Consider the following 9,479-nt stretch of genomic DNA (forward strand, 5'->3'; position numbering starts at 1 on the left):
AAGCGACAAGGATTAAACTTTAGAGAAATTGGCAAATAAAGAGAGATGGCTAGGACAGTCGGTTCACCATGGTTTTCTAGGAGTCCATTCTAGGGTCACAGGTCAGCCTAAACTCGGTCTGCAGGGTAACGAAAAGGTTCTCTCTGTCCGCTATTCGCCTTAAAACATTACTAGCTTAGCTTTCACCCTCACTAGCATGCCTTAATGTTCATTGCAGGTCTTACCCCTTCCAATCTCTCGATCTAAGTCAAGGTGTACCAATTCAATTAGCTAAATGTGTCGACTCAGTCAACTAATCATTGTTAAATGCAATGATTAACAACACAAACCTGATATGCACCAAATCCTAATCACATATTCAAAAATCCCTAATTACCATGGCTCCCCTATGCCCTAGCATAGGAGGATTAGCTATGCATGATAGATATTGAAGAGATAATAAATAGCACAACAAATAAATTGAACATACTAATTAACAAAGACACAAGAGAAAGATAAATCAATATAAGAGATGAAAACAAGAATGAAATTTCAATAATAATTAATCGAAATAAGGATTAGAAATACCGAATACAAGAGAGTAGCAATGGAGTAGTTAGGTTTTTTTTAAGAGTAGAGTTCTAAGAGAAGGAATGAGAGAGAGAAGAAGAAGCCCTGATCTGACTGTCGTCCTCTCTTATTTAATCTAAGATACAAAATAGAATATCAGAAAATAAGCTAAAAGATTGCGTAATTAAATAAGCCTCTCGATCGAGTAGAATTAAACTCCTCGATCGAGAATAACAAGCAGCAAACCTCTCGATCGAGTAACACAAGTACTCAATCGAGGAACTCAATAAACACCCAACTCGATCGAGTAAGCTAAGTACTCGATCGAGTTCTTTCTTCATCCAAAGGAGTTCAATCGAATGGTTTAGGCAACCAATCAGGTCGATCGAGAACAATAGCACCATATCAGCGTAGGTGCATTCAAAGCATCTTCCGAAACCACATCACGCATCCTTAGGCAACAATATCCGGGCTCCAAATTATCCACCAAAACCAAACATTTGCTTGTCCCCAAGCAAACTATGAATGCAACTAAAGACAACTAGTGGAACGGGACCAACTTACCAGCTACAAATTGTCCACCAAAACCAATTTAATGCAACAACTAAAAAAGTGGCGAAAGGTAAGTGCAAACGAATTAAATCAATGTTTTAAACCACTGAACCGTCGACCTTGCAAGACTCATATATATCGGACTCTCGCGGGTCGCTCATCACCCAAATTAAGCACAAGGTGAGTATAAATGTATGAGATAGAAAGCAGTAAAGACGCTCACCTAACTCGACCTATAAGAACATGCATGCAAACTAACATGATACCGATTTCCACCGACCGTACATATGCATTCCAACCAATCAGGACCAAGACATACGCCGAGGACTTACATATAATGTGAGGTGAGGTAATTGGGTAAGAAGGTGTTAGAAATCTATATCTCATTACTTAACATATTCATATATGTGATGATTTAATTTAGTCATAAAATTAAACATTGATCTAATGCATGCAAACAATAATAAAAATAAGGAAGAAATCATCAACCCTTACATTGATATTTCGGATTTTTGGGCACAAGTGAGTTCTCCTACTCACTTGTTCTTGAGCTCTCCAAATATTGGATGGACAAGGATTCAAGTGTAGAATCCCTCCCAAGGATTAATACCCAAGGTAATCTCTGAATAAAATTAATATTATTATTACGAGAACAATATTAATTTAAATAAAATTGACCCAAAAATCTTTATTTTGTTCTCTTTATTTCGGTTGAGAGAAGGGAGAAAGAGGAAGAATTTTATCTCTCTAAAACTCTTATTTTAGATGTGTGAATGAATGAATGAATACATTAATATTCAAGTAGTGTATATTAGGTAAAAATTAGGAGAAAAACCCATGGTTTTTCTTTCACAAAACCGGGTAGAGGGAGGGTTAATGAGGGCCAATGCATGAGCAAGGTGCTCTTCACAAGAGGCACTAGGTTTGCATGACTAGGTTTAGGTAAAAATGATTATGTTTACCACTTAGTTAATCAACATAATATTTTCCTAATACACCCCATTATTTCGGTCATATTAAGATAAAATGGATTCCATTTTATCTTTGTCAATTTGTCAATTTGTCACATGTCATATGTCATGTAAAATTGTTGTGTATTTTTAACATATTAAAAATCAACGTATTAATAAAAATACGTCATATACAAAATTGACTTAGTAATTCATAATTACTAGTACCAAAATATTTTACCAATTATAAATCACAACATCTTGTATTTATAATAAATTATTCATTCAAATGCAATTGTTTCCTTAAACAATAATTTCATCTAAGTAATAAAATAATTCGATCACTTAGACCGTATCTTATTTAATCAAATTATAATGAGATACGTAAATATTACTTCCAAAATCGTCCGTCAATTTTAAGTAATTTAATCAACCCGTATCGTCATACGACCAATTAAATAATCAATTAAGAGTGTTACCCTTTAGGTATGACCTAAGGGGATCAACTGATCACCACCGTCGCACGACAGTAATGTCAAACTCTAGTCAGCCAATCATTACCGATATGTGTGGACCAGTTGACAGTAAATGTTACTTCCCAATTGTATTCTTTAGAATGAGACTTAAACATGTGATCATCATGATCAACAGTTGTGATCGCATTATTGTCGGAGGACACATATTCCAACAATCTCCCACTTGTCCTCGACAAGTGTGCATCACCAATTCTCTTGTCCTATTACTATCTCCCACTCAATGCAAGGTGTCTTTCAGGTCGTACTTGGAAGTGATCATATCGAGAGTGGTTTCCTCGATCTGGAGAATAACTGATTGACCGGATTTATCTACCATAGATATCTTCCGAGCGTGGCCACGCATTTCCAGTTCATTACTCCTCGAGTGGCCCTGAGATATTGTTATAACCCTGACTAGGGGTGGACAATTCCTATCGCACTCATTCCCTTCGACTAGCCACAGCCATCATAACCTAAAATATGCCCATTTGACCCCATTTACGAAGGTCGTAGTAACACAAATCAAAGTTAATCTGAAACTGTGCCATCTTAGGCGAATAGTCTTTAGTCAAAAGAATCGACTCATTAGAATACTATAGTAGCTATCGCCACGACCAGGCTATATAAATTTGCCAGAAGTCTATAAGCGGTCATAAGGCCCGACAAAGTGTTCCTAACAGTCTGCTTATGTGATCGACTAGTCATTCTCATATGACTCCATGGCACTTGAACTTGCCATCAATCGCATCACATTCTAGTCACTTCGAGACGTCACCTCATGTAAGTAATTATGGGCGAATACAATGCTAATCCGTGTTCACTTTAACGGGGTTCAATTGTCTCTACAACCCGTTTGGATGTAACAAGGTATAAGGTGAGTTAATAATAACTCAAACGAAAAATGTCGACATCACATTCGGGTAGTCAATACCGTATTACAACCTTGTGATGCATATCGTAAGTGTATTAACACTAGTCGATTGCAATAGAAGTTTTAACATACCATTTGTCCATGTGTTCAAACTTCTTTTATCACATTTTCCTTTACATTCATGTTATCTCTCATAGCATGAACCTTACCAAGTACACATATAGGTTCCCAACCTCGGTTTGGGTTCTTTATCTTGAAAGAACTTCCTGGTTGTTTATCACACAACCAATGAATTTTTGTGGTGGATGATTTGACTTACCTTTGGTCAAGTACTCCACCCACTCACAATGCACTAGGTATATGTTTTGTAGAGTCTTGCAACAATTGTCAAGATGATTAGCCTAGCACTTCTCACAAGTCCTAGCATATTAGGAGATATTAGTTTTGAGTAACTTCTTACTTCAACTAAGTATCTTTCCAAACTTCTTATTTCTCCTTTTAGCTTGAAAAGCTCAGGATTTTCATAAATCCTTACGCGTGTTCGAACTTTAATATGTGCAACCTCTTGACACATAACAGAGTGTTCTGTCCAACACTGAAATCGCTCATCGGTTCTCCTCGAGAATTCATGACGATTCTTCTATGGCTCGCCAATGAATCATCATGCTCTTATGCATATGATTCATCATTGGACATGTGCATGATTATTCTAATGGCGGAAGCATTAGTAACTTTTTTTTAATCATGTCATCAACCATTCTTAGGTTCAATGAATGACCATGACTGCTAATGGGAATTCCATTTTCATTAACATGAATAACCTACGTTTCTCATTGATTCGATGTGTATATCTCAATACCTATCCAACATCTTATTATGTGATTGGATTCATCATAGTCCATTTTCATCCAGAATTGAAAACTCAAATATTTCTTTGTGAAAGAAGGTATTAGCTCGTCATTCTCAATGAGTAATGAGTTATAAACTTTTAAAAGATGATTGCTCCCACTAAATTCCATGTCTTCACATGATAATTTCCAACTCCCACTTAATTCCACATGTTTCGCAATTGACTACTCAATCGAAACATTTCAAGAATTGAAATATATTTTTCTTTGCCAAGTTATTAAGATAAAACCATATATGTTCCCATCATATCCTTTCAAAATACCTATTTTAAAAAGGTTTCAATCTTAACCTTATGGAAAGAGATTTTAATCTCCAACTCATTCATTTTATAATGATGCGCGGCAATGTCATTAGATTAAATGTGAATTATATCTAATACACGTCCTTCTCAAAATACCCTTCTCGGAAGGAGGTTTAACCATTTCATTTTCATAATGAGGTTAAGTAATGACATTAGCGAGGTTAATACTTAACTTAGCTCTTGAGCATATCGGCATATCATTCTTTGCAACTTTTAGTCATAAATCTCATTTATTTTCGAGAATGCAACTTTGATTCATTTAGGCTCTTAAGTAAACATCAATATTTAAACTATTGGTCAAATGTTGTTCATAAACTAGTCAAAACTCTTGTTAAGACTTTACATTAGTCATTCTTATTCCAAAACTTTCTTTTGGTCTCCTCGTGTAGTAATCTTGAGAACATATTCTTTTGATTACTTCACTTGGTCTCTTTTGTCATGCAGATTTCATCTATTCGAGACCATAGATCTCATCTATTAGTGTACACTATATAAATAGGTATACAAATCATTCTTTAATCATTCTTTCTTGCGTAGATCTCGTTTACACAAGTACACAAATTTTGCTTGGTGTTCTTTGTGTCTTCATTTTTCTCCCACTCTATCTTTAGAATAAATACACTAGAGATTCAAAGATATTTTATGAGACACAAATAATGATTTTGAAGTATAAGGAGGACTATCTCATAGGTTGACTAATTGTTTTAAATTTGATAAGTGTTCTTGGTGATTGACATTCCTTAAAGAGAGTTCATCAACTCAATATCACTTTATAATTGATCATACACAAGCCTTAAGCTTGTGGACATATAATGAATCCCATCATTATAGTTGTCCATTAGATCATTTTAAGTGAATGATCATATGTTTCTATGAGCAAGCATATAAAGAAGAATTTTAGAACAAGGATAAAATATGATCAAACGGGTGACTTGAGTTGCAAACCAAGCTACCATTATCCAAAATACAACCATTATCCAAAATACATTTCCATGTCGAACACGGAAATCAAAAGGTTCTAAAATCCGAAACATAAATTAAAATAAGATAATAAAAAGCCAAGCTTCATGGAAGCTACTCCTAGCTTCTTGATGGTTTCTCAAGCTTGCTTTTGTTTTCCCTTGTCCTTGCTTGCTGGAGGCCCTATTTACAATAAAAAAGGGGATACATTATCACAACTTTGTATCACAATACCATAGTTGAATTAGAAACATAAAAGAAAGGATAGTCATTTACCTACTGGAGTGATCTTTCCAGCTTTAATGTCACCAAGATATTTGGAACAATTTCTTTTCCAATGTCCAACACCATTACAATAATGGCATTTATCAAGAGGACCCTTCTTGATCTTGGAAGTTCTAGCTTCATAAGTCTTAGCTTTGGTGAAAGTGGGAGCTTGCTTTTTACCCTTCTTCCCATTCTTCTTGAACTTCCCCTTGCTTTTGGTGCTTATGTTAAGCACATCCTTAGGTGGGTTAACATTTAACCCCATGTCTCTTTCGGCTTGCACAAGTAACTTGTGCAACTCTTCAAGAGACACGTCCTTGTCTTGCATGTTAAAATTCACCCGGAATTGAACATACGCTTTGACTTTGGATAAAGAGTGTAGAATCCTATCTACAATGAGTTCTTTGGGGATTTCAACCTTTTGAATCTTCAAGGTCTCAACTAGCTCCATCAATTTGAGCACATGAGGGCTAACCGTTTGGCCCTCTTTAAAGTCGAGATCAAAGAATGCCGCGGCCGCCTCATATTGGACGATCCGCGGAGTTTGTGAAAACATTGTCACAAGCTTGGAATATATTTCATTTGCGGTGCCCATCTTAAAGGCTCTCCTTTTGAGATCCGCCTCCATCGCAAAGATCAACACATTTTTCATTGCGGCGGACTCCTTGTGGTAAGCCTCATATGCATCCCTAGTAGCGGCACTCGACCTAGCATTAGGTTCGGGTGGAGAGGCCTCGGTGAGGTAACGAAGCTTGTCGTCACCTTGGGCGGCTAATTTGAGTTGGGCATCCCAATCGGAGAAATTTGACCCATTCTTTTCAAGTTTACAACGATCCATAAAGGATCGGAGCCATGAAGTATTAGTGAGAGGTGTGGCGTTGGTGTTTGGAGTGGCCATTTGTTATGAGAAATAGATGCGATCGATAAGACGAATATTAAAGGAATAAAACATATGTCGTTTATAAAATAATAATACTCGTAAAGAATTAATTTAAACAAGTTTTATTGCATTTATCTAGTGACCTCTAACCAACTTTGATAAATGATTCCAAGACCCAAATTCATATTAACTTAGGCATCGGTAAAGCCGAAAAACAACCCTTATCAATATAACTCGGTGGATTAACCTTTTAATCGATTCTACTTTTAGAACTCTTGGTCGATAAATTTACATTAAAATTTATCTTTAGCCCGAAACACATCCGGCAACCGTCGAGACTACTTTCATTGAGTTCAACCCAAATTTCGAATAAATGTGTCCATGATCCAAATTTACATCAACTTGGGCATCGGTAAAGCCGAAAACAACCCTCATCTTTATAAACTCGGTGGGTAGACATTTATCACCCACTTCCCCTACGTAACAAGGTTTGTACCTCGGTAAAGCCGAGTGCACTCCCTCACGAAATAGGTTTTCATGGTTTCTACTTTTTGGTAAGGCTATGTCTCAATTGATTATTTTAGCGAGAGGTCATGTCAATTTATTATCTATCACGTTTTAAGTAAACTAAAGCGCTGAACTACGATAATTATAATTGACACGGTCGATAAACTCGATTAAAATGACAATGCATGTTTTAGTTGTGGCGATTTAGCGATGCATGCAACATATAAATAAAATGCAAAGCATAAAATAAATCCTAGTATGGCCTTCCTAAAATAGAAAATCTAATTAACTATTACATATTCGGAAACCAACTCCATTGGTCCCTTGAACTTCGGTTTTGGCACGCAACTCGAGGTAACACCGTCTTTATGTATCGCCTTCTTGAGTGACTCGTCTTGAGGAACTCCTAAGCATAAATAAATTACATAACAAATTACATAATTTCCTATTATACATTTGTAATTAAAATAAAATAAATCTATTAAATTACATAACGGTGATACGAGATCACAATAAATTACAACTGAATCGATATTCCCATACATTTCGGGTAATACCAATTAAAAACAAAGGCCATACTAAGTAAAAATTACATAATTCAAAAATTACATAAAATAAAATTATGACAATCATAAATAAAATGCAGCATTATAATATGTATGAACATGCCTAATTTTATGCTAAATCGCCTTTAAGGAGCCAATATCTTATATTAAACGGTTTTTACGGATTTGCGTGATTCAACCTTTTAAAATCACAATAAATTACATAAAATCATATTTATGCACAATTTAATTACCCTAACCAACTTAGGACTCAAAATTAGTCTCCACTAACTATTTGACTATAATTAACTTATATTTCTTAAAATTGTTCATTAGTGGACTCAAAATTATAATAAAATGCTATAAACTTCAATTAAATCACAAAAATTTCAAATAAATTCAAAATTTGAAATTTAAACTCATGAATATTCTGGAAAAATACCATGACACTCATAATGTTCAAAAAACTTAGGTTAAAATTTTGAAAAATTATCGGAAAAACTATGTTGCGGTTTATCGGATTTATCAATTATAATCATAAAAACATGAGAAAAATATATTCATCAACTTTTCAATTTTAGATCTAAAAAATATAATAAAATGCAACATGTGACGTTTTTCCTTAGTCATGAAGTATGTTTTAGCAATTATTCACTAATTAAGTCACTATTTATGTTATTTTTCATCAAAAAATCATAAATCATGCATAAAGACTTCATTATAGCCTATTATTTTACACACATCTTGTAAAATTGCATGTGACAACATACTAAATTTCTATGACCAGATTCGAAATATTTCTCATATTAACCTATTTTTCATTTAAATTTATTTTTTTATCATGAAAAATCCATATTTCGGGCATAAAAACTCCAAAAATTCTAAACATTTACAGGTCATCTAAAAATAATATATGTGAAAACATATCCAAAAACCACTGGAAAAGTCGAAGTTTAGCTAATTTTAGTCCGAAAATGACATTTTTTATCATAAAATCACATTTTTAATGCCATTATTATATAAAATGAACAATAAAAATCCATAAATTAACCAAAAAATCCTAAATACATTTTAGGACCAAAAACATTAACATGCATAAATTATTTCGTGATATATCATAATAACACAAATTTATAAGTTTTATATGTTAATCGTATAACTCGGAAAAACTATAACCGATTTGCATGCAAATAACCTAAGGCTCATGATACCGCTAGTTAGAAATCTATATCTCATTACTTAACATATTCCTACATGTGATGATTTAATTTAATCATAAAATTAAACATTGATCTTATGCATGCAAACAATAATAAAAATAAGGAAGAAAGCATCAACCCTTACATTGATATTTCGGATTTTTGGGCACAAGTGAGTTCTCCTACTCACTTGTTCTTGAGCTCTCCAAATATTGGATGAACAAGGATTCAAGTGTAGAATCCCTCCCAAGGATTAATACCCAAGGTAATCTCTTAATAAAATTAATATTATTATTACTAGAACAATATTAATTTAAATAAAATTGACCCAAAAATCTTTATTTTGTTCTCTTTATTTCGGTTGAGAGAAGGGAGAAAGAGGAAGAATTCTATCTCTCTAAAACTCTTATTTTAGATGTGTGAATGAATGAATGAATACACTAATATTCAAGTAGTGTATATTAGGTAAAAATT

The sequence above is a fragment of the Silene latifolia genome, chromosome X (assembly GCF_048544455.1).
Source record: "Silene latifolia isolate original U9 population chromosome X, ASM4854445v1, whole genome shotgun sequence".
NCBI classification, from domain to species: domain Eukaryota; kingdom Viridiplantae; phylum Streptophyta; class Magnoliopsida; order Caryophyllales; family Caryophyllaceae; genus Silene; species Silene latifolia.